At 39.6% G+C, this 26,988-nt stretch overlaps 1 protein-coding gene across 1 annotated transcript in view; it reads left to right on the forward strand.

Moving 5' to 3' along the window:
* ANKFN1 (ankyrin repeat and fibronectin type III domain containing 1) overlaps positions 1-26,988 on the forward strand; it is a 318,100-nt gene that overhangs the window by 64,561 nt on the left and 226,551 nt on the right. The window contains exon 2 of the mRNA XM_039885708.1: positions 26,405-26,445. The gene's annotated coding sequence lies outside the window, so the exon portion shown is untranslated. The remainder of the gene's footprint in view (positions 1-26,404; positions 26,446-26,988) is intronic.

The raw sequence follows: 26,988 nt of genomic DNA on the forward strand, positions 1-26,988 counted from the left end.
GGCAATTGAGGAGTCCTGGCCTATTTAAATGCTGCACTCAGTGGTCCTGACAACTTGAAGAAGAGAACACATTTTCCAAAGTGCGAAGGGTAAAAAACAGGCAAGAGTTGAGTTGAGAGCCATCTGTAGGGACAGTGGAATGGGGTTTGGTTCTGCCACTCGACCAGCTTAGGAAAACACAGAGACTTGAAAGAAGCCGAATGTTAAGAAGGAAGGCCATCCGAGACTTGGATTATAATCTACTCTGCTTCTCAAAAGCTGTGTGACCTTGGGCAAGTCACTTAACCAGTCTAAATCTTAGTTGCTTCATCTGTAAAATTGAGTTACCCGCCTACATGGGAATTCCCTGAGGAATAAATGAAATCACGTTTATAAGATACCCAGTCCAGAGTCTAGTGCTTAGTACAGACTTACTAAGCTGAACAATGTTCCTTCCTTGCTCCCCAGTCTGGAGATGAGAGCGACTTCCCTTCACCTGACTTCTCGTCAGGAAGCATTCGTTGTGCACTCCGTCATATGAAAACCAGGAGACTGAGCTCATCCCATAGCTTGATGCCTGACCAGAGAAGGTGTTCAATAAATAAATATTTTTGTGTGACTGAATAGTCAGTCATCTATGAATTTAAGGAGATAGAGAGAAAACCATAGATTCACAGAGGAAGAAGAGATTAATGGAGGACTCGGGTAGTCTTCAGTTCTTCTCATATGTGGAGTGTTGGTGGGACCTCTTTCGGATCCTCCTTCTATCCTTTATGTGACATTCTCCAAGTGAGGAATGTGCTCCCTTCGATAGTTCATTAAACCACATTTTTCTAAGAGGCACGGTCACTTCCTGTCTCCTAGACTTGTAAGTAGAACAGACAGCAAACTTTAGCAGGACTACTAGCTTTGTACCGCCTGCGACTAGGTGAGTGAACTTGTCTGTGGTCCTCATGCTTGTGATTGGGTAAGAAGATTCAGTCTCCCCTGCCATCCCACTCATATCTCTTCGTGTAACCCATATGTGCAAACCCCATGATTCAGGGCGAAAAGCTCAACCTGAGGCCCAGAGCTGCACATGCAACTAAGCACTTAAAGAGAACTTTATTATAGAGATGACGCTTTTGAAAATAGCCAGAGAAAAGTAGTTAGCATTTAATTTATGAAATGAAATCATAGGTTCTCCCTGCATATAGTGTTTTAGTTGGTAAAACAATTATACTGTTTTCAATCCTTATTAACGCTCCTACAGGCAACATTTATTCGTATCCCCCATGACAACGTAATTAGTATTCTAAGGATATTTTTCACCAGCTGCTTATGTCTTCAAGTTAAAAGTCAACAGCTAAATATATAGCATGGCAAGAGCATAAACAGTGAAATTGATTTTAGTTCTCAAAATGACTTGATTATCTATATTTATAGCTGTAATTAGAGAAAGGCTTAATGCCTTATATAATCGGTTCTTTATTGAAAGTTTCACGACAGAGGACTTGATGCTGATTTACCTTGTAGCATCGAGGAACGAGCACCGATTTTTAAGCCACACCAGTGGCTTTAGCTTCTGGGTTCATTAACTACAAAATTTTCTGTTCCACATTATATACAGTACGTTAAGGGCTCTTTATAGAGCAGCTTGCAAAGGAGTTTCTATTCCAGTTTGCTAACATAATATATGCCTTTCTTGGAGCTTGGTTGGCTGTTTTAATCTAAGGGATGGGTGATGCTTTTTGTTACTATTAAAAAATAATGCTAATTCAGTATAATGTTGATAACATCTCTCTAGCAAAACATAGCAAAGAATTTTCACCTTTTCTACATGAACTCCTTTTTATCTGGAAAGTTTTAGAGCCTGTTCCTACATCTTTTTAGCCTTCTTTTTGTATCCTGGTCTCTGAAACTGGAGAATTTTTCTCAAAGTTTGAAGAAAAAAAAAAGAAGCAAATTCCCATAATAATAGTATAGCTACCAGTTATTGAGCACTTACTAGGTGCCAGACCCTTTACAAAGTACTTTATATATATTATGTCATTTCATCTTTTCAAGGCACTATTATATATTTCACAGATGATGAAATTGAGGCTTAAAGTGGGGAGGTAAGGTGACTTAGGCAGGATGACACAGAAATAGTTGATCGCTCAGGCTCTGGCTCCTGAGAATGAATTTCTAACCATCTATTACAGCTGCAGACTAATCAAATGGAATTCCCAGTGCTCAGGCCATTGCCTGCTGCTTTCTCATGGTTTCCTTTCTCTTCTTAGAATCAATAAACAAATGTTATATATGCATATATATATGTATATGCCACATATGTAAGTATATTTATATGTGTTTATATGCATACATAATACTACATGGAAAACCATAAACAGTAACTTCGATTTGGGTATTCAAAACCACTTCGCTATATTTGTACCTTATAATTAAGGGACATACACATACTCTTTTGTACTTCAATGTCATTTTTGAAATTTTTCAAACATTATCATAAAAGCGTAGGCCTCATGATCTCATTTGATCCTTAGATCAGCCCTAAGAGGTTGGCAGATCCTGTATTCTTTGTTTCCGTTTAGCAATGAAATGACTTATCCCAAGTGTGTTAACCGCTGGTACCAGAACTTAAACCAGCCCCCTCTCCCACTGTTACTCCAGGATACCCAAGTGTTGTGCTATCTTCCATAGACCACCAGGCAAACAATAGTTCTCTGAGCTGTGCAGAGCTTACCATATGGAAATAAAATAACAATCTTCAAGTAAGAAATGTTACATGAATCTCAGGCACAGTGTTTGTTTAGCAGAATTTGTCCTGCTGTGAGGAATCAGCCTTCTTTCTTTTCCTCAGTCTCTGTCCATGTAGTGAACTGTCTCCTTTGCACCACCTTGGGACCTGACCAAAACTGTAATCCCATTTGTCACCCCAGGAGGTTATATGGTACATACATATCGATGTGATTATTCCTCACTAGATGGTGAGTTCACCTACACAATCCAGCTTTCACTGCTGAGCCTAGCATTAGAAGATGCTCAAATATTCATTCATTCATTTATTTTGTTCTACATAAACGTTTACTGAATTTGCCTTTGGCAATTGGAAAAGATATGGAGAAAGAAAAATGGGTAAAGATTTAAAGACATAAATCCCAGTTTTAATTATTTTGCCACAGGACAGGGTCTCCATAGCCTTCTCAATCCTCCTGCCTCAAATACCAAACTTTGGAAAAATTCCTCGGAGCTCCACCTTCCAGAAATGGGCCGGCGTAGGACTGGTAGTCCCAGAAATGGCCTACAAAGACGTTCTTTGGGGACTTAATGTGCCCTCCAGGACAGTGGAACCTATAAAACTTGTAGGAGGGAGTTCTAGGGAGGAGACCAGCGTGGCAAAGCTAACTGCTTCCTCCTACCACAGAGTTAAAAAACAATGTCCAGCCTTTAGGTTGTGGGAAAGAGGATGGTGAAATCATTCTCTGTCTGGCACAAGCTGCAGACTATTAAGTCGTTTGGGAAATGTGGGCTTGTACCAATCTACGAGATTGGCCATGGCCATTTTAATATGTTTTTGAAAATCAGTGAGTGCTTAAAAACTTGTAGTAAAAGCCCTAATAAACTAAATTAGGCCAAGACGCTGCCAGAATTGTATTTACCTCTTGAAGTGGAGGGTTAGGAAACCACGTTAAAAATTAAAGTGAAAAAAAGAGAGAGAGAGAGAGAGAGAGAAGAAAGAGCAATAGATCTGTGTGTTTAGGGAATTGTTCAGTTAAAAGAATTGACTGTCCACTCTCCAGAGCAACTAACTCATTTGCAAAGTGACAGGTGAGCGCTTTCGATGACATACAGTTCTCATGACTGATGCCACCCACCATCCCCCTTTTTTGCTTTTGTTTTGTTTTACGAGGCTTATTTGTTTTTACAAGGGTTAGTTTGGAGGGAGAGGGGTGTGTAGTTACTGTAGCCAGAAGAAGAATAAATGCTTTGTGCATTGTGCATACCCACGAAGTATACTGAACAAGTACTAATAAGAATAAAATTATTGGAGCAAATAAAATCACATATGCTTTTTAGTCACCTGGGAGAGGGGCTGTGCCAGCCTTTTTGAGCATATAAAAGTAGTAATTCTTCACATCTGAATAGCATTATAGAATTTATAAAGCCCTTTCACATATATTATACGTTTGATCCTCAACAACCTGGTGAGTCAGGAATGATCTGTGCTCTTATCCCATTTTACAGTTCAGAAGAGGTTAAGTGGTTTGTCCAAATTGTGGAGCTACTAGGAGTCAGTCAGCACATCCAAAAATGTTCTGGCTCCAGAGCATTCTGCTTTGTCCGCTGTGGTGCATGGAGGCAGTGGTCTGAATATGAGCAAAAATCTCTATGGCCACTTCATGCAGAAGAAAAAGAGTTGACACCAGAAATGGCTCCTAGACGTCAGAGAAATGGTCTACACCAGGATGAAAGCCAGAACTAAGACCTCGTACAGCCCGGCTCTGACACAGCTTAGTTGTGTGTCCCCTTAAAACACACATGAAAAATGAGGAGCTGGTGTGTGGTGTTCTACTTCGGGAAGGTGTCATTAAAAGTCACATGAAACTGATGTGATTGTGGCTTTTGAGACTTCCTAAGAACTCACTGGCTTTGAGACCATTTTTTCTGTCCATATTAATGAAGAGCCTGGTGTATTCGTTTCTTATTGTGGCTGTCACAAAATGCAACAAACTTTGTGACTTAATATAATACAAATTCTCTTACAGTTCTGGATGTCGGAAGCCTAAAATCAAGGTGTCAGCAGGGCTGCACTCCTTCTGGGAGCTGGCCTTTGTCTGCTTCTAATGGCACCTGCATTCCTTGGCTTGTGGCCCCTTGCTTCATCACTCCAATCTCTTGCTTCCATTATCACATCTCCTATTATATCTTCCTGCCTCCTATAGGGACCCTTGTGATTACACTGCATAATCCAGCATAACCTGGCCATCTCAAGATCCTTAACTTAATCACATCTGCAAATTCCTTTTACCATGGAAGGTAACACATTCACAGGTTCCAGAAATTCAAGCCTGGACATCTTTGGGGAGCCATTATTCAGCCTATCACAGCTGGGATTACTTTCTGCTCTGTCATTCATAAATAAAATGATAAGACTCAGCAGTATAAACTAACTCTCCTTCCCCCTCTTTCTCACTGTCCATCTCTGTCCTCTAATAACAAGCGTCATGCAGACAGCTAAAGACATTTCATAATGAGAGAGTGGAGAGAGACTGAAGATAGATGGTTTAGAAGCTTAGAAGCAGGTCCATGAGTTAACATCTCTTAGCCTTCATTTTTGTATAAGAAAGCATAGTTCATCAACATGTTTCGACAGCTTACCCTGAGAGTGCTAATATTCCTTTGGCCTTCAGATTCTGCCATCTAGATTGGCCTCTTCCTAGGCTCTCCCAGGAAGTCGTGTGCCCTCCTAGCACACAATACAGACTACTTATCACTTTGAATGTTAAAAACTGACTTGTAATAAGGTGATCACATTTTTCTCCATCACTAGACTCTGTGTTCCTTAAAGGTTGTGTCTAGTTCCTCCGCGTGCTTTCAAGGATCTACCTAGCTCCTGCAGATAAGCCCCTGGTAAATGTTTGTGAGATGAGTGTGTTTTAGAGGATTTTATTTTACATATTCATGGTACCAGAGGAAAACTCAGCCCCTCCTGCATCCCGTTTCTTGGTCTCCATCTCTAATTTCCTTATTTCAGTTGTGTCATTATCTACAATCTTTTGTTTCCTGTCAAAGCCCCAGTTTTTACTTAAACAACTGGCCCTGTATGAAAACCCAGGACCCAGAAGGAAGCAGATGCTTCCATGTTAAAGCAAAAAGAATAACTCTGAGCCTATTTCTTTCTCTCGATCAAATAGACTATAGGGTTTGTGACAGCAGCCAGACTCAGAATGACTCACTCAGCATGTTATTCTATTGGCTCTGTGAGTGCCTATAGCTTTTCAGCTTCCATTCAATAACAGGGCATATGTCTCTATTGATGGATGTTTCCATGATCATCTAAACAAAATAAAGAGAAGAAAAAAAATGCTCAAATGTTGCCTACAAATAGTACGTAGATACATCACATTAGATTTTATTTAGTTGGTCCCTCTATATTTTAACACTATCTCTTACTAAAATAAAAATGGATACTTAACAAGAAAAAGGTGGCATCGCGTAAGGGCATCCAAAATGTGTAATTATGACTCCATTTAGGGGACATATAAATGTAAAGAATGATTATTTCCTCCATGTACTCAGTCGAGGAATTTTCCTAGGGAGTGAAGTGTGGGACCTTACGGTTTAATCAGAGTCAGACCCAGTCAGACTGTATCGAGTGCCTTTCAATTCTGAGATGGAGAGCCCTGATGCCCTTGTTCATTTGGAGCCGTCATCGCTGCCCTGGTGCCTAATAGAACATTAAATACTTTGGAAAGAAGTCATGGCCAATCAGCAGAGCTATGCACGCTGTGTCATACAAACTCCCTTTTCTAATCTAACACTTTGAAATTCTGTTGCTAGCAGGTCCAAGTGTGGCTTGATTAGAACTGTGTCGGAAGCAGTTATGCAAGCTGGTGGCCAGCCGTTCTTACTTCTCTGGCATAGCCTTACGGCTGGGTATTTCCTCATACTCTATAAAAACCACTTGTATGTGTTTGTTCCAATGAAAGAAGATTTGTCTCCCAGGAAAACCATTTAAATGTGTTGAGGCTGCAATCTCATTTTCGAATATTAGGTTTCGTTTTATGACAGATCGTGCTGTTTTGCACAGCTATCTATATTAAAAAGCATGAACAAGTCTGCCTTGTTCTGTCCCGTTCCTGTCCCTCTCTAATGTGCTTTTATAAAAACACAGACATATCTGATTCCACACACACACTGTACAATATTTTATCGATTACAGTGAAACTTAGCTATATCGTATTTCCAGAGACTGAGAAAGGAAAACATAGAAAGTGGGGAACACTGAATTTGATTATGCTGGGCATGGAGTTTAAAAGACCTGAATTGTGGGGAGGTCTTGTATGTGGGAATAATAAAAATAGATTTTACTAAAAAAAAAAAAAAAAACATTTACAAACCTTCTAACAGAGATATCCCTAGCATATTTCTTTGTGTCTGGACACAATAGTACACAGAGCAGATTCCTCAGGAGGCTACTGTTAGTTTCCATATCCTTCTTCTCTGTTTCCTTACTGCCAGGCTTTAGTCAGACTCCTGAAATGTCTGCTCAGGATTTTTCCAGTGGTCTTCCTACGAGCCCTCCTCTGCAGTCAGCACTCTACAAAGGACAATGCACACGAAAAACCTCTGAAGTCTTCTGATTGGCTGGATTCACATGGCTCAAAGTCCTTTAAACCACGGGGAAAATAATTTAAGCCCAAAGATCAGATAAATATTTGCTCTTATTTTGTTCTGCTTTTTCTGTTTCTCATATAACCAGCTCTTAATGAATCTAGAAATTAATGTTTCCTATGCGATGAAAATAGATACCAAGTCTCTAGGACCTTTTTTTTGAGTAATCTTTCTCTTCCTCCCAATCCTGTTTTCTTTCACGTGATGTGAGTAGGTACTTTAGACACCAGCGTCTGTGTCTGGGTGCTTAGCTTCATTCTGTTGTCTTCTCTGCTTATTCCTTCCTAAAAGCAACTGCAGTGGAAGGAAGACAGCTTTTAGAATGTTTCAGTGTCAAGTAGGTTTAGCTACCCCCTTTGTTAAAACTTTCTCTTAAATTTCTCTAGCTATTCTTATTAGTTTATTCTGGGTAAATGTTAGCATCATTTTTGAAGTTCCATATATATCCTACAGACATCTTGGTTATGATTTCATTAATCCTAAAAATAAGCTTTGAGAAAATTTATGCCTTCACACTATTTGTTTGTTTGTTTGTTTGTTTTTCGTATAGGAATATGGCATGAGTCCCCATCTTTTCATCTCTTTTTATACCTCCGACAGTGTTAAAGTTGTTTTTTATATAAGTCCAGCACATTTCATGATTTTATGGTTTACTCGTAGTTGCTTCATTGTGGGCTTTTTTTGGTTTTTTTTTTTTTTGATGGTATTCCAAATGCAATCTCTCCCCATTATATTTTTTATCTGGTTATTGCTGTTACAGAAGAAAGCTACTAACTTTTTAATGTTTATTTCATATTTAATGATCTCACTAAACTCTCATCGATTCCAATATTTTTTTCTGCTGATTCTCATGGTTTTTTTTTTCCTTCGAGAAGATATTTCCTGAAAATAGTGATTATTTTCTCTTTCCCAATAGGCAAAGGTTATACTCCTCGTTTCTGTTCTGGTTCTCATTAAATTGGCTCAAACTTCCATAACAATGTGAAAGTGCAAATTCAGTTTTGATCCCCCAACTTTGATGCACCTCTCTCCTCAATCCTACCCCCAAATAGTCTCACTTTTCCCGGTATTTTTGCTCAGCTCTCTTTAATGAATTCCAACGTCTCTTGATGTCTTGGTAACTTTCCCACACTGACCCCATGGAACTAGTCAGCCCAGCTGCACCAACTAGGATGGCCAAATAAAATACAGGACACCAGGACACCCGGTGAAGTTTGAAATTTCAGATAAACAACAAATACATTTTTACTGTAAGTATGTCCTATAAAATATTTGGGACACACAGTAAAAAAAAAAAAAAATTTGTTGTTGTTTATTTGAAATTCAAATCTAACTGGATGCCCTGCATTTTTATTTAACAAATCTGGCAAACCTAGTGTCAGTTCCAGTTACTAAACCCATTAAGCCAAGTTCACCTCTGTGATCTCACAGTTCGATGCATATATGTTCCTCAAGATTCTGTTATAATTATGTGTTCATGTGGCACTTCATATCCCCAGAACCTAGTAGTGGCTGACATATCCTAGGCATTTAATGTAGGTTTTTTAAATGAATTTTTAAAAGGAATGAATGATGGCTAGGAGATCATCAAATATTTATTGAGCATTACCGTAACACATGAATTGCAAAAAGTTTTGAATTTAAATAAAGGAACAAACAGGTGTGTGGTTCTATTCAGTACTAAAACATCGAAGGAAAAGAAAGAAGTACAGCTACTTTTCCAGATTTTCAGAACTGAAATTTTTTTTTTTTTAATCCAGAAGATAAGTGAATATATCACTTTACTACTGTTATTAGAAAGAGCCATGAAGACCCCGGATCTAATTCTGACTCTACCACAAATTGGCTGTTTGAACAGAAGCGAGTCATTTTACTTTCTGGGGCCTCATTTTCTTCATCTGTAAAACAGACAGTTGGAATAGAAGAGGCTATCAAACATTTTTAGTGGTAAAGTCATTTAAAATGAAACATTACACACAACCCAATATCTAATGCAGATAAAGACAGAACTATCGTGGTTGAAGGCAGAGCAGTTCCAGCATCTGTCAGTTCATTTTCTCTTTGCCCATCTGAGTGGCCACTTATGAAACTCTGTAAAACACTGAACACCATTGGGCTAGACAGACTCCAAGGCCAATGTTCCCTCCTGCTTTAACATTATATGTACACGTTACTTCAGTATAGTGTCCAGGTATAGATTACCTGAGAATGTATAGGTGCACACTATATAGAAAGTAACATTACAAGTAATTAAAGCTTGATTTCCACATTTTTCTTGGATGGAAAGGAGGAAAACTACTAATCGGAAGCCATCCCAATCATCTATAGCTACAGTCTCATCTTATGAAGCTAGTCATAGTGGTAATCTGGAATCAGAAGATTATGAAGCATTACGAAAGAGATTAGCTTCTGTTGTATGTGCTGTACTACTTCTTGCTTCTCTCCATCGTAGCCCCAACATATGGGATGGACTGCTGTAGCCACCTCCTAATGGGTCTACCTCTGCATACACCATGGGGCTCCCACAATGCAATTTCTTTGCCTCCTCAAGAGTAACCCTTCCTAAATGTACACCTGGTCATGTCACACACATCGCAACCTTCCCGCCTAAATGCCTTCAATGACGTCCCATTGCTCTTAGTAAACAATCCTCAATGAAAACTATAACATCCTACATACCAGTACTTTCTCTGTTCCTCAGACTCACATCCTTCTTCCCACCATCAGGCCTTTATACATGCTGTTCTTCTACCTAGAAACTCTCCCTTTCCTCTTTCCCTAGTCGACAGCTGCTCATCCTTCAGATCTCTGCTTCCTCAGCTCCCAGGAGACCTCTTATCTTATGCTGTCATAGAGCTCCACACCCTCCTCCTCGTCTCTCATCACCATTGCAAATACACGTCTCTGTGTGTGATTATTCAGTCACTGTCTGCCTTCCTTGCCAAACTGTAAACTCCATGAAATGTGTATGTCCAAAGCAGTGCCAGACATATAACATACCTTTAATAAATATTTGTTGATTAAATTACTAAGCTATGAAAATATATTTACACATTTTACAAAAATTTGCCACAAGTGTTAAGAATTAATGAGTGCTTTGGTTAATCTAAAGTTACTTGTGAAAAACAAAACTTTAGCTAGCCAGAGTATCTAATTCTCTATACATCGCTGATAGTTATGACTTAATGTTTTATCCATACTGGCCCAGGAGCAAGGAAAAACTGCTCTAGAATTTTTAACACAGAGAATTTAATAGAGGGAATTGTTTTCGCAGGGATAAAACTGCTGAAACTAGAACTAGTCATATGACCTTATTCATCTACAAAGGAGCCAGGAAGGCAATCGTCCATGTGCTTAGAAGGTGGAGAGTGAGAAGTATTTGGCAAAGAGCATGAGCGAGTACTGTGGGGCACAATAAAAGTTGGATATTGGTTTAGAATATGAGATAGGCACAATCGAGCCAGGGATATCTATTTTTTAAAATAAATAAAAGAATGTAACTATCAAAGAAATGTGGTAGTGAGAAGTGAATGAGGAGGGAGAAGAGCAAGAAATTCTTGAGCTTTCAGACTCTGCCTCTCTTTTTCCCCGAAATGGTACACAAGCTGACCCTCTCAGAAAACCAGGCACTGTTTATGATGATACATAACCGATTGGAAACCACTGTCATAACGTAGACACCTCAAAGCCGATATCCCACACTCTGTGAGCTTTGTCCCTTTCTCTCGTCTCTGCCCACTCTCCCAGCACCACTTGTTGTGACAATTTAATATTACACCTTTTCTGGCTCCATTCTCCTGGACTGAGATGTCTTTGGCTACAGAAGGAGGCTCTCACAAACTACTTTATTTTCGTGGCTGAATAAAGAGTTTATTTCTCCAAGGTGCAAAGGGGTGACTACCCAGGAGACTTGTCCCCAAAAGCACTCTTAAGATGAAAGGCCTCAGCTGAGCTTCTGAAGTGTTAATTGGCCAAGTACAATTGTGAAAAATTAGTTTCTATATGAACCAATTAAAACAAGTTAATTGGGAATTGTCGGCACTTTACGATATTTATACCAGTCGATGCAAATATTTATTTACATGTCATCTGTTTGCAATTTTTATCACTTCTCACTGCAAAGCTGCTCGTAAACCATTACATCATTCTTCTTGATGCTTAAATTACAACTTAAAACTTATTCTAATCAATTGAAAGAAAGCTAAAATATTTTTTAATTCATTCGACATTATATATTTTTGACAATGTGTTTATATTCCTCATTGTTAATGGAAATTGATACTAGAGTCATCCTTTCAAAGGGAGATTTCTGATTTTTTTTTTTTCCATAGCCAATTTGTCTTATTTTCCCATGTGGTGTTCATTAAAGGAATTCCCAACTTTGAAGATTTTCATTTTACCTACAATGTTAAGACTTTCTTTCACACTTCTGCAGTTAGTTAGCAGTATCAGCCCAGCTTTGCTTCACATCTTTTTTATTACTGTACGTCAAATCTATGCGAGTCCTGAAATATCAAGACATCTCTGAGTCTCTTAGTTAATAACACCTGTGCTGTCGGAGGAGTAACCCTCTCTTCATCATAAATCCTCTCTCCAGTCACAAGTTTCTCATCCACCTCGAAGCACATCTCCACCCACACCACTGCCATTTCAAAATTTGTTTACCTATCTTCTTTTTCCTGTTTTCAAGAAATAAGAGTCCCCATGACTTTCTAATGATAACACATTAAAATACTTAAAATTAATAAAGTTTATTATTTCTGTTGTATATGACATTCAGGTTAATGAAAAACTTTGAAGAAAATTCTCACTACTTAAAAATAGCCCCAATAAAAATTTGGAGGCATTTTTTTCTATAGTTTTATCTGTGAGTAGTATTTTATTTGCTATTATGTTTCATGAAATTGTGACACTATGTATTCAATTTCGTTGTTTTATTTATACTTACCATTATACCATAAGCAATTCTTTCATGTAGTTACAACTCAAAAAGATATTTTAATGGTTACATGATAGTCCCTTTGTAGGTAGATGTATCATTGTTTAGTTGAACCGTATCTTGCTGGACTTGAGAAGTATAGGATGGAGTTTGGTGCTTCAGTCTGACTACTCAATCCCTCCTAATAGAAAATATGCACAGAGAACATAAAGAGGCAAATGGAATGCAAAGTACCCGGCCCGCATTGTGGTTATCAGCCATGGGTCATAGCAGAATGAGAAATGTTATCTGGGAAGAATTGACAGAAAAATTTGGAGGAAAAATAAAATATTCTTGGTGTCAACTTTGTAAGAATGCCTGTCTGGAATCCATGACCTGGGAGCATAAACAATTGAGTGTAGAAATTTTGTGCCAAGAGATGTGAGGGAGTCACTGCAACCCTGGGCTTCCGATACCTTCAGAGCAAGGAGGAAGAAGGGAATCTGCCCGTGCATCCTGTTTCCTCTCTCAGAGATGGCATTTGAGACACTCCTGTAGTGGCAAAATTAAGAAATTTCAGTGGTGGTCCTCATCTCCGGGTCTCCTTGTGGCTTGGTTCTAGGCTGCATATTTTAATCCTTTTCTTTTCCATTCTAGGTTTGAACCTGACATTTGCCCCTCTCCCCAGTGCTGAATCCTGGATGGGCTCTTTACAATGGCAGCTTTCTCTTCTGCTAGGAGCAGGTTGTTAAAGAGGGAGAGGCACCTATCTAAGCAAGATTCATGCTTATGCTTTCCCCAGAGTCTCACTGTCTTGCTCTACTTATTGTATTTCTCCATCTGTCGTAGGATCCCAGGAGGCAGCGGCTACTGTCTTTGCTTCCTACACTGGAATTCTGTAGACCAGTGGTTCTCTAAATATGCAGCACCAGTGCAGCTTCTGGGAGCTTGTTAGAAATGCAGATTTTCAAGGTCCACACAGATCTATTATATCACAAACTCTGATAGAACTCCTTTGCTTGCGTATTTATCTCAGTGGGTACTTGATCTCAACTGATCCTCCCACTACAGCTCTTGATGATAGAACTGCAGCTTCCATGCTCAGGTGGGAAGTACATCTTTGATCATGTGTTCTTTCCCCCAGACTTGCCTTTCCTTGGTTTTTTAAATCCCCAGACCTTGAGCAAATTATGCTACTTCATTGGTAGCATGAACATTCATCTGTGCCACTTGCATCCTATTGCAGTAGCAAATGCCTCTAGTGTTTCCTTTGCCTTTCATTCACCACTCTTTTCAAGCAAACTCAGATCTTTTTAAAAGTATAATATGTGTTCTAACCTGGCTCTCTACCTTTTTAATATGTGAGTGCTAATACCCTTGGTCAGGTCACAGCGCCTTCCCTCCTTTCTCTTTCTCATTGCTTTCAGCCCCATTCATTTATTTTCTTCATGTTATTATTCTAGGTTTGGTCCTTTGAGAACCTCCTTAATAAGAGATGTGAAGTCAGCAATTTCAGAAACTGCCAAAATATCCATAGTTCAAACAAATCTTGTCCATGTCTAGTTCTCCCAGGTGGATAATTCTACCCATCAGCCCCACGTCCGACTCCATCTGGACTCAAATGTTGTAGCCCAGCCTGTTTTTCCTTAAGGCAGTTTCTCAGTCTCAGCACCGTTAACATTTCAGACTAAATAATTCTTTGTTGTGGGACTGTCCTGTGCCTTGTAGGATGTTTAGCAGCCTGTAGTTTCCTCTCCCCAAATCATGACAATCCCCAAATCTCTCCAGACACTGCAAATGTTCCCCTACGGGTTGGGGTGCAGTTCACCTAAGGCCGGTTAGGTCATTCTCCCTGAACTGTCTGTTCAAGGACTAACACATACTGTTCTTCATGGCAATCCCCTGAACCTGCTTCATTGCTGCATTAACTATGTTTTTTGGCACTAGTGACAATCTCTGAAGGAGTCCACCTCATCTTCCTAGTTATCCCTCATCGTCTTATCCAAATGTCATGTAGCCATCCAGTACGGCTCTCCCATCCCTTCATTCAGCAGCTTCCTAATAGTCCCCCACATCTAGGCATTTTATGGGGCATTAGTCTCCTTTGTTTTATTTCTTCAATTTTCGTTGGATTTTTTTAAGCCTCACTCATGCCCCTTTTCAAACACCAACTTTAAGAGCATTTAAAACACTTTAGGTTCATATCTATCCAACCTACCATCTTAAATCTCAGCACTCCTCCTAAAGAAATAACTCCTTTCTTTGCACTTAATCATAGCATCGTCCTTCATTTTTCTTTCATTTCTAAGAGCTCTCATTCTAAATGGAAGATCAAAGCCTATGTTTTCAACCAATTCCATCCTTAACTCTCTAAGCAAATCTATCTCAGAAACAGATGGTTCAAGAAAACAGCCCTTTAAATATACTTCCTAGCCAAATGCCAGGACATAATGAACTCTCTAACTGTTGTCTGGGTCAGGATTCTTTACATGCATCTCATAATTAGATATAGATTTAAGAAATCATATCTTATTTAAGAAATAAGCTTTATGAAAAAAGCCAATTTGAAACTATTGGCAGGAAGCTCCAACAGCCTGGGGGTAAGCTATAGGAACCAGAAATCTAGTCCTTCCACAGCACCCCTTTGGGCCTGTGCAATTCCAAACAAGGTAAAAGGATCCCATGTTGGATCAGTTAAACTAGTGTTCCCAGTGCATAGCATTAAATCTGATGGCCAAAACCACTCACTCTCATTCACTCTACTCTGGATGGAATCTAGCTGGAATTTTTTTTTTCTACTTAAAGCTCAAATTATCAAACATCTACCTTAGCAGCGCATTTCCTGCAAGCTGACATCACCGAAGCAAGTCAGAAACAAAGGCTGGCACTGCCCATTCATGCTAAAGCCAATGACAATAGCTGTACCAAGATCTAAGCTCCCACATCTGAGTTCTTTGCTCTCAAAATGTTTCTATTTAACCTTAAGGTTTCTAGATAGTGCACTAATTTGTTGAGGGTCAGGATTCTAACCCTTTACTCCTCTTCTTCACTAAATAGGTATCATAATCTCAACTTGATTGATAGCTGGGGAGTTATCCAATAAATTCAAAACACAAGGCAACTGGGAAACCTCACTGGAGAAGCCAAGTCAGGGCTTCCCACTACCTTCTTCTGAATCGAAGAGACTGGAGCCTGGTGTCCAGCTCACATGACTCACCTGTCCAGTCACAGCTGGACCTGAGAGAGCACACAGCTGACTTGCAGCATTTATATAAGGACCCAGAACTCTGTGTGTACAAGAGCAGTGGCCTGAAACAAGGAAACTTCCCCGCTATGGAGACATGACTCAGTGGATTTCTACCTTCCTGCAGACTAGGAAGTCAAGCTCTTCCTGCAAAGAGGAGAAGCCAGACGTGCTCACTCCAATATCCGTCCTTCATGGGTGTGAGTGTAGATGCCTCCTCTTCCAGGAGAACACAGGGAGATAGAAGAGATGTTTCTCCTCCACATTGACTATTTAGACTGTCTACACCTTTCTCCTGTTTTAAGAAAGCTTGACTATGGGCCAGGTGCTATTTTAAGTGCTTTTCATATGGGAACACAGTTAATCTTTCCAGAAATCCTAGGAGAAGGCTAATGTGATCTCCAGTTTACAGAAGAGGAAATTGAGGCTGAAGTAAATAATGTAGGATTTGAACCCAGAAAGTTCATCTCACCCTGTTCTTACTTGATGGCTTTCTTTTAGGTCCTCAAACAAGACATGCTCTTCCTTACCTCAAGACCTTTGTACAAGCCGTGCCTTCTGCCTGCGATGATCTTCCCATTCCCCTTCAATGAGCTGCCCCATCCCAGCTTTCAGCTTTCTGCTTAAATAGCACTCCCTGGCAAATATCCGTAATCTGATAGATTTATTTATTTATTTTTATTAAATAATTTTATTAAATAGATTTATTTATTTATTTTTATTAAATGCCTGCAGCACCTGGTATTCCAAGGTGGTCTCCCATCTAAGTACTGTCCAGGCCAGACCCTGCTTAGCTTCCAAGCTCAGACCCTTTATTTTTGTGGATAGGACTCATCACATAGGCATAGAAAAAAGACTGGGGAAGGAATAGTTAAAATTCTAACGGTGATGTCTTTGAGTGATAGAACTGTGGATTTTGGCTGGCTGGCTGGCTGGCTGGTTGGGTGGTTGGTTGATTGGTTGATTTGTTTTCTTGTTGTTTGTTTTGCTTTTCATGTTTTCTAAGCTGTCCAATGATTAGAAAATACATCTCATAAGTGGAGCAATTCCAGGTAATATGCAATTTGAAGTATGTCAGTGACTGGAGTGAACGGAAGCAAAGACCAGCCGCCTTATGGCAGTCACTGAACTGCAAGGCCAGAGAGCCAGGTGGGTCATCAGTACGGACACTACAATTACCAAGAAGGTGGAAGTGAAGAGGAAAGCTGGGAGCTGCAGGCTGCAGTCAGAGGGAAGTAGAAGAGAGCCAGGGAGAGCAGTGGATGATAGAGGGTAGGATGTGGAAAGCGGAGTGCGAGCAAGTATGTGGGCAAGAGCCACATCACGAATGGTCTGAAGGGGCCGCTAGGGATCAAGGGCAGTTTGGATCCTGCCTCTTTTTGCAGGTATACTTTGGAAGCAGAAGAAATAGTGGCTTCTACTGTAGAGGTCAGTGCAGGTGGGAAGACCTAGTTTCCATTCAGGTGAGGAGGTAAACTGAGAAGGCGAAGACAGAGGTGAGTTCTCTCACTTTAGAACAGGGGTCCAGAAATCACAGTGAAAGAGACAAAGACAAGGAAGATGGTAGGGCATGGACCCAAGAAGAAGGGGTCAGACTGAGATAGAAAAAAGGGGCTAAGGGCAGCTCAAGTGTGGATTTTCACTTGGCACAGAAGGCGTGGTTAGCATGCGTGAAGGAATCAGAAGTCGAGAGAGCTATATAGGCACAGACAGGGCCAGTTCCATGGGCACATCCCTGACATCACACAGGACGCTGTGCTCAGTTTACTGCTCCGTGGTCACCGTCTTGGAGTTCTCGATCATTTTAGAACAAGAGGCCCTGCCTTTTCATTTTTGCATTGAGCCTCGCAAATTATGTAGCTGGTCCTGGACACAGGTATGGGTGATGGAGGCAGTCTGGGTGTGGGAGGCTGCTGGGTGAACAGAATATTGTTGCTGGGGAAGCCTGGAGGTTTATCCATTTAACTACTGCCTATCGAAAAGCTACTATGTGTTCTGCTAGACACTGCCGAAGATAAAATGACGAATAAGAATTTGCCTGAGTTCATGCTCTGATTTATAAAGAATTTGAGCCATTGCTCTCCTTTGGAAGTGTTACAGTGACATCAATTGAGGTCACCTTTTGTGGGACAGAACTTCAGTTTGATTTTCAGATTTTATGTATACAAACTTCATAATTTTTTATAAGTGACTTCAAAGGAAATGTTTCATTAAAATCGATAGCTAGATATGTAAACACTAGCCATTGATCGGCTTTTATATTATCTACAGCAGTTTTGAAAGATTCTTTGTTCCTTGCCAGAAACATCTCTTTGACATTTGAATAATTAATCCTTAGAAATTTATGATTTAATTATAAGGTTTGGACAGTAGCCTATGAGACATGAAAGGGTTTTATGAGTCTCTATTGTCAGCTGACAGAGATAGAAATTTGAAAAGATGTGTTTTAAAGTAGAAAATATTCTGAGCCAGATAGTGTTTTAATAATGTCATAGAGGCAAGATTTGAGTATAAGTGGAGCTTTGAGACATCCTTGGAGGAAAGCCTTAGCTAAGTAGTTTTTATTGTTTGGGGGGGAGATTGTTGTTATTTTCTTGTTTTTGTTTTGTTTTGTTTTGTTTTATTCTAGCAGGGTTATTTCCTCGAAGATGGAAACTCAGAAATCAGAGACCTTTCTAGATACTAGTGCCAGCTAATCAGAGAGAGGTGATTTCTTAAACAGTGTGCTCTGCTAAAAAAGCACAGAACTAAAAGCCAAAAGATCTAACTCTGTTCCTAAAACAAAGCATTGTGGTCGTCTGGACCTCAGTTTGTCAACCCACAAAGAGAGGCATCAGGTGAGACGATCCCATGTGGTCTGCCCAGTCCAGCCCAAAGGGCATCGCTGGCCTCATGCCGCTTCAGAAATTCGGCGAACCACAGGGAAATTGAACTTCCTGGTAATTCCCATCAAAGGAATTAACCTCAAAAAATGAAAGTTTTTACTGTAGATGTGAAAGAAAAGGAAGAAAAGAGAAAACATGAAGAAAGAGTAGAAGGTGACAATGGTGGGGATAGCGACAAAGCCTAAAAGCTTTAAGCTCCACACTGAAAAATCTCTGCAAATTCTTGGGAGATAACATTCTCACAGCCGCAACTGGCTTGAGGTCCTCCCTTAGGACTTTAGGACAATGGAGGAGTCTTAGGCTGCAGACCCGTAAATAGTTTAGGATTGCATATTAAGCATTCCTGTAATCAAAGGCCCTCCCTCCTCGGCCATCAGGAATTTCTCACTGCTCTCCTTTCTGTAAGAGGTCGGCCTCCCTGCTGTTCAACAAGCTCCCTTCACTTTACTCTGGGAATTCACTTCCTCTCACTTTCTTCTATAGCAGAATTTCTCCCACACCATCTATTCAAGGTCCAGGCTAACTCTGCATTTGCAAATACTCATTAATATATTCTACTAAACAAAAGGCCATCTCCTCTGGGTTTCACCCTGTAGTGGCACAAAGGAATTAATAGAGTTCTTCCAAATTCCACCACATTCTGTCAAAGAGAAAGCACAGAGCAGAGACTCTCGACAGGGGACTAACGGGCGGGCAGAGAGCGCAATAGTGCATCTTGGGACAATGGCAATGTTTGGAGACGTTTTGGTTGTCACAACTGAGTGTTAGGGGGGTGGGTAATACTGTCATCGAGTGTGTAGAGGCCAGGGACGCTGCTAAACATCCTAGAATGCACAGGACGGTCCATACAAGAAAGAGTTATCCCACCCCCAATGTAAATAGTGCCACGACTGAGAAGCCCCGACATGGAGATGTACTTTCCCACTGATATAAATAAGTTCATCCCCCTGCAGAAAGCAGAAGAAGCCAGTCAGTTTGGGTTTTAAATAATATTTTTTTTTCACTATGTTATGTTTGTTTAAAATTAATTCATACTCATCTTTGTCAGTTGAGGGTATTTTGGGTGTAGAACTTCTAGATAAGATTAGTGTTTCCTGAGGAATGATTACATGACCTCTAGGCTCCTAGCACGACCATCATCTCTAACAAATGTACTTGTTAGAATCTTAAGTTACACCTTCCAACAGCTCTTCAAATTCAACATGTCTCAATGTTGGCTACAGTTTCAGCTCAGGCTTTCATCCCTTCTCATTAGGTTCAACCCAAACCTTTTCTCTCCTCCGTATTTCACATCTCTCTAAATGACTTATGTCACCCACCCAGTCCTCCAGAAATCCCCTAATCCTTCTCCCTCTCTCCCTTTTTCTTCCTTTCTCTCTCTACCTACCTACCTTTCTCCTTTAGTTCAGTCCTTTGACACCAATATCTGGATCAAGTCAATAACTCCTCCTAACTACTCACTTCTTTTCCAAGCTAACCTCCCGGCAATCCACAGCTAAACTGCTACCAGGGTGATGTTTTGGACAAAAATCCATTCACACCTCTCCCCTGTTTTAGAAACCTTTAAACACCCTTCTTAGCTTTCAGAATAAAATTCAACTCTACCTGGATGGAATGATCTGACTGACTCTTGCTTATCTCTCTCCACATGTCTGGCCACTTTTTCATGCGGAATTCTTGGGTCTAGCTATTTTGAGTTACTTAGCATTACCTGAGTTATGCCCCGTCTTGGTGCCTTTGCACATGCTGTTCTGCCAAGAATGCCTTTTCCAACCTCTTCTAGCTCGCATCTATTCATCTTGGAACCTCAGTTCTGATGTTACTTCTCTAGGTGATCCTCTAGACCATTTATCTACAAGCCTGTCCCTCAAAATGTTTGGCAAGAAGCATTCACATAACTTGGGATGTTACCCCTCTCTGGAATAAGTATCTCATGCAATAGACACACTGCAAACACCTTAGTGATAAAATAATCACCACTTTTTTGCCAGTGTTATATGTCTAACACCTAGAACATATTTTAAATATCTGATATAGATTTGATAAGTAAATACATATTGGCCCAAAAAAGGCCATCTACATTATCATTATTGATAATAAGCATATTTGAATAATGTGTACAATAAAATTATTTTGCCAAAATATTCCCATTTGCAAGACAATACAGCTCATAATGTTATTGACACGATTCCTGAGGGTGCCATGCCTATGTGCATTCTTAATGTTCTTATCCTTGATACTTGAGACTCTCTGTGCGGTCTGGCATGTCACCTGGGCTGCAGCATAAAAATTTCTTTGTTGTTTTGGGAGTCATTTTTGGATTGGTTGCTGTTGCTTAGTGTTTTGTTTTTGAGAAGACCATAAGTAAAGAATACGCCAATTGTATATAACTTCAAGAGAACTCTTATACTCTTCCTTTGCCAGGAGGAGCCTGAGAACTTGGAGGCCTCTCCCATAACTCTCAGTCAAAGAGCCCTCGCCTACCAGCCCATTCACCAGGAAAAGGATTTTTCCCTCTCGCCGCTTGCAGACCAACTATTACTTAGGAGTCCCCAACAACCTATTTGCAGATGAGCTGAGGACCCCTCCTCTATTATGGGTCAGGAAATCTGGATGTGTGCAGACAGGGAACAGTGGAGAGAAAAAATGCACAAAACCTTAAAGGTGACTCAGCAGTTTGGAAGAGGAAAAAAATGACATAATCAGAACAGGTGGCCCTTCGTGAGGTATTCGTAAAGGAAGAAAGAAAAAGAACTCTAAAAAAATTATGTAAATTCCTAGGGAGACTAGAAAAGTTATTACAAAGGAACAATCAGAGGAGAAAAAGAAAAAGTTCTTGGAACTCAAAAACATTGCTGAAAACTGAATTAAGTATTTTGAAGCTCAGATGGAAGAATTATCACATGAAGAGGAAAACCTCAAAGAGATAGAATTATGAGTGCAAAGCAAAAGACACATATGGAGGATGAGTCCTGTCGTTGGTAGAGGGTGAATAGGTTCAACCTTCCTGAAGAGTGATTTAGACTCTGTATCTAATATTAAGCTGCGTATACCCTATTATAAAGTGCTCCTAATTCTAAGAACTACCTTACAATATAAGAGCATGAGTCTAAAAACAAACGTTCGAAATGCTTTTTCATTGCAAGCTCATCGTCATAGCAAAAAATCACAAGCAACTTAAATGTTCATCAATATGAGATTGGTTGTATAAACAAGGCATCTCCATAAATGGATTTATATTTAGTCACTTAAAAAGATGAGGATATACTGATTCGGAATATACGTCCACAAAAATATTAAGAGAATAAAAGCATATAATGGAAAATTATATAGCATGACCTTGTTTTTGCTGAAAAAAGTTTAACAATATATAAGTATATGTAGATGTATAAATGTTTATGTATGTGTGTTTTCATAAGCATAAAAAACATTCAGAATGATACCATAACACACTGTTGATAGTAATTACCCCTAGAAAATGGAGCTAGGGTATTGGGCAAGATGTTCACCCCTTTTTATGCTTCAGAATAAATCGGTGAGCCTGTGAACTCTTTTACTTCGTTTTAGTGCTCTTTTGGATTTTCCAAATTTTCTGTTTATTTAATGAAAATATTTTAACTGTTTAAAAGCTAGAAAGAAATTAAAACACAAATATTTATAAGTAAACATGGCAAGAAAAAAAGCACAGAATCAAAACTAAGAGAAAAAAAAAACAGTGGAATTCCAATACCATAAGAAAAGCAATTGGAAATGTTCATAAAATTCTTAAACCCTAGGGGCAAAACAAAATTTAAAAACTACTGTGAGCAAAATTATTAGTAATCATGAAAAACCAATCTACAATGACTTTTTTTTAAAAAGCCCCCTTCCGGTAAAATCAAGACCTAAAGTCAGAGGCAAAAGAAGTTGGAGATGGCATGTTTTGTAACCATTTAAAGAACTAATGCAGAATATTTTGATTCAAATGGGAAGTACAGTTCTTGGTCAGCAATTTTTCAGTTCGTACTCAATAAAGACAACCATAACTATCGTTTGTAAAGCACTTAAAATGGGTGGGGTCTCTGCCAAGAGCTTTATATGCATCATACTTCCAATAAGCACAGCAATCTTAGGAGAGGTACAAGTGCTGCTTTTATGTGCATTTTATAGACAAAGACATTGAGGTACATGAAAATTATATATGTATATGTGTGCTTTCATAAGCATTAAAAACACAAGGTTAAATAACTGGCTAGAGGTCACACCGAAGGTCAGTGGAAGAACTAAGACTTGATCTCCTGGCACTCTGATAGCATTACTTCTGTCTTCAGAGTGGAAGCCCTGGGCAGAGGCCCTTGGACTCCCGGCTTCAGATTTCTGTGGCTGCAGCACACAGTCTGAGGTTTTAAAGAATATCTATCTGATCAAAGTGAAGAGGACATCCACCATTCACAGCATATTATTACTCTCTGATAATTGGCATATTCTACCTTATATAAAACCTGCATCAGTTCATTCTTAAATTAATTCCCAGGGAATTTAAAAGACTGTTGGTTCCCAGTGCTACTGGGAATATGTGGACTAGAGAATACGTATTCTTACCATAGCGACGAGCAAATAAAATTAACGTAAAATAGAATCTGTTCAATATTCAGAATAAGAAAGTGGCAGCCACTTTATCTCAAAATTTATCATCTTAGACTTGTAGGAACTAGCTTATTGTGTATTATAGAGAGGAATAAGTATAAAGGAAATTTGCCTCCATGTCTTACATTATTCAAACAGTTATACTTGCACTGATGCCATTTTTTACATATTGTAAAAATTTTAACTAGCAAACAACATAAACCAGATATACCTAACGGCCATATAGAACATTTAAAATTACTAAAAGGTCTATTTTTTAATGAACATCAATTGTAGGTTACAGATCATAACCAGACAGGATCAGCCATAAGGACCAGGGGGAGGAGATGAAATAGATGAGTGGTGCGGAGACTCCCTCGGTTGAACACTTTGGCCCAGAGATCAGTTGCTCCAAGACCATCAGCTGACAGACCATCAGAGCATAGGAGACCAGATTCCTAACAAAGAGACCAAAGAAGGTATCCAGGGACTCTGGACAAGGTCTAGTCCACTGAGATCTGGCTACTGAATTAGGCACAGGTGCTACCATGACCCGAGGATGCTGACCTTGCACATCTTCTGAGGGTAGCCCAGAGGTTCTAGGTACAGGGCAGAGAAGCAAGATGTACCTTGCATCTCCCCATGGTAGGAGCAGAGGAAATAGGCTTCCCTCACTAACATTATCCAGGACTGATATCAGAAGAGCCCCATCCGTGATCCCTCAAAGTCTCCTATGTGGCTGAAGAATGGACTGTGCTGAAGTGTGTGCAAAATAAGGCAAATTGTGTGAAGAAGCCAGTTTCTCCTGCCTAAGGCCCTCAATGATGTCCCTTTGCCTGGCGTGGTCCACACTCCGCATGTGCCTTCTTAACTCAGACCCTAGGGTAAGAATAGTGCCTCTCTAGGGTTGTTATGATAATAAATGAATCAGTGTATAGAAAAGCACATAGGACAGTTCCTGATGCATTAAGCACTCATCTGTGTTAGCTGTTATTATTAAATATGAATTTTTCTTCAGATATCATCCCAGCACTTCCCCAGTTTTACTTCCCTGATTTCTATTTCTAGAGTGGATCATCAAAGACCACCTTCCCTCCTCCCTGACCACCTTATAATTTTGCATTGCACCATCACATGTTCCCTCAAAATTATCTAGTTGTCTCTCCAAGCAGACAGATATTATCCTGAGGGCAGAGAATGTATTATCATGGCCTTGCACAGTGTCTTGCACATATCAGGCACTTGATAAACATTTAGCAAATGAATTAATTAATAATTTTAAGGACTGTCTCTCCTCTAAGAATTGAGGTTTTTTTTTTTTCTAATGTGGGAATAAGCTTAGAAAAACAAAGGTGAGTTTTTATATTCCTTTGTGGCCTGTCAAACTTCACCTCCGCATTGGTCTTGATGGTTGTATTAATTTTGTACCCCAAGAAAAAGGATTGGTGCCCACTGCATTAGGTAGCTACATCGTATAATCTCAAGGATAGCTCTAAATAGTTTTCAAATTCATCAATGATATTGCTATGAAACTGTTGCCTAAATGAAGAGCTCTTGTCTAGTGAAACTATGAAGTAACAGAAAGTTTCCTTTGTAATACATAATACTTTCATGGCTAAGGAAGAATCTGTTATCTGAGGCAGTAATAAAAACTTTTCTTGGGAGGTGGGAGTACTCTAAATTTGTTTTTTAGCAACAACTTCCTCAAAGAAGATGAAGGGGACACAATTTCAGAGGAACTTTCAGTTCACATGTTTGTCTGGAGGGGTGAAAGCTGAAGGAAAATAAAAGTATGTCAGGCGGTGGGTGGTCAGAGCAATGTCCCTAATTTCTTTCAGCCAGTGACGCATGTAACATCACATTGAGTCACATCATAGGATCCATCTAAAAAAGTCAGCTCGACAAAAATGTATTGAGTAAAGAACTTGTGTAAAGCAGTCTGAAAGAAGAATTGTCTCTTTTTTTCCTGGGCCCAGCAGTTCAATAATTTAGCAGTTTGTAAAGCTAGGAGCCCCACCCGCCGCCATCTCTGTAGATAGTAAACGAGCAACAAAGTGGCTTGCTAAAATGTTTAGGGATTTTCCAATGTGGGATGTTGATCTCAGTTATACTCAGCAGTAAGAAGAGTGAAGATTGGAGGAAGGCAGCCTGGGAGAGAATTTTGGGAAAACGTTATGGTTTTGACTGCCAAGAACAGAGATATCTTATGGAGATATCTCTCCGCCACTATCTTCCTAGCTCCAATTTCATGGACTTATCATTTCTTACTTGGTTTCCAAATTGGCCTTCTGATAATAATCATAAAAATAGCAGTAACAAAACCAAGAAGCATTTATCAAGTCCCCACTATGAGCCAGCCTTATGCCACTATTTTACATGGATTATCTTATTTAACCCTTACAACAATTCTTTGAAATAGCTACTATCATTATTTCTAGCAATTTGCCAAATGGCAGAACTTGGAAAAATATTATTCACTGAAGTGACTGACCTGATTTATCCACATGCACGTGGATGGCCTGGCAAGATCTGTCCATAGGTCTGAGGACACCATGACTTGAGTGTTCCGTCTTGGAGATGACCTGGAACCATCTGAATCTCAGAATGCAGATAGTTCACATCAATCATGGGGACTTTCCTGACAGCCTCAGTTAAATCTACTACCCTGAAAAGTACCCCTTCGGATATAACCTCTGCTTCTGATAGAAATGGACTTGGAAGCAAGCTGAATTGTCTGGTGGGCTGCCACACTGAATAATTGCCTGCACAATTGGCAAACTCCTTTTAAACACAGACACAGTCTAATCGTTTCTCTCCTTTCACTGCCGTGTTGAATAAAGAGAAAACTGGCATCATTTTTAGTCCTCTCCCCACCCCCACTACTCCCCAGAAAAGCTCTTTATTTCTTGGAAAAGAAACTTGTCCACTTATCACAATAAGCATGAATTGAGAAAATTATAATTTTTAGGAGTTTCATTTAATAGAACAATGCGTCAGAACTGAGCCTAAGAGAACAAGATGCAAAGTCAGTGTAAACCAGAAGCAAGAGAATGATGAATTTAAGCCATTAAACTGGGCACTAGACTCCTCTTATTTCCTCTCACCAGGATCAGACTGGGAGACAAAATGAGCATCGACTGATCTTGAAATTCTAGGATATTCAGGGGCAGGAAGTTCAGCATGAAATGAGATATGGCAGTGAACTTACATGTTTTCTTTCTGGGCTAAATCTCCTTGTATCTCCAAGAAGTTTCCCAATAAATGTTTTCATCTCTAGACCTCATTTTTTTCAGTCAGTGGCTGTACCTTCAAAGGCAATTCAATGCCTTTTTCATTTTGAATTGGTTACTATACATTTTTTTTTTAACACACTTTCTTTTTCTCTCTTTGTTTCAGAGGCTACTCTTTAAAGACAGGCGTTTCACTTGCAGCAAAATGTAAGTACATTTCCTCCTTGAAATAGTATCTACTTTTCAGCTATAATTTCTAAAATGTCCTAATCTTTAAGATTCCCATCTCACGTTGTTACACTTTGAAAGTCTGGCTCAATGAATACAGCCACAATTTGAACTAACATTTCACACGATTGATTTGTATAGCTTTGTGGAGCATTTTATAAGCCGTCTGGGAAGCAGACTGAACTTGATTGCGGCTACGACTTATATTGCATCTAAAAGGCCAGAAAAAAAAGTTCAGAGGAAAAAAGTAGGCAGTATTCTTTTAGACATTATAACCATATGATACCAAACATTTGAATATTAAGGTTCTCTCCAGGGCGGACTAATTTATATCTCTTTGCCCAGTCATTCCTCACGGTCTCAGACTGTTTCACGTTAACAGCGTGGTAGTTATCTTAATAATTCCTGCCTGTGTGTACTGCATTGAGGCCGCTCTGTAAATCAGAGTTCTTTCTAGAATGAATCTCCCGTGTATTGTTTCTTTACTCTTGGCACTCCTAGGGTCCATACCCAAATTATAAA

The sequence above is a fragment of the Pteropus medius genome, unplaced genomic scaffold, assembly GCF_902729225.1.
Source record: "Pteropus medius unplaced genomic scaffold, Ma_sr-lr_union100, whole genome shotgun sequence".
Taxonomy (NCBI): Eukaryota; Metazoa; Chordata; class Mammalia; order Chiroptera; family Pteropodidae; genus Pteropus; species Pteropus medius.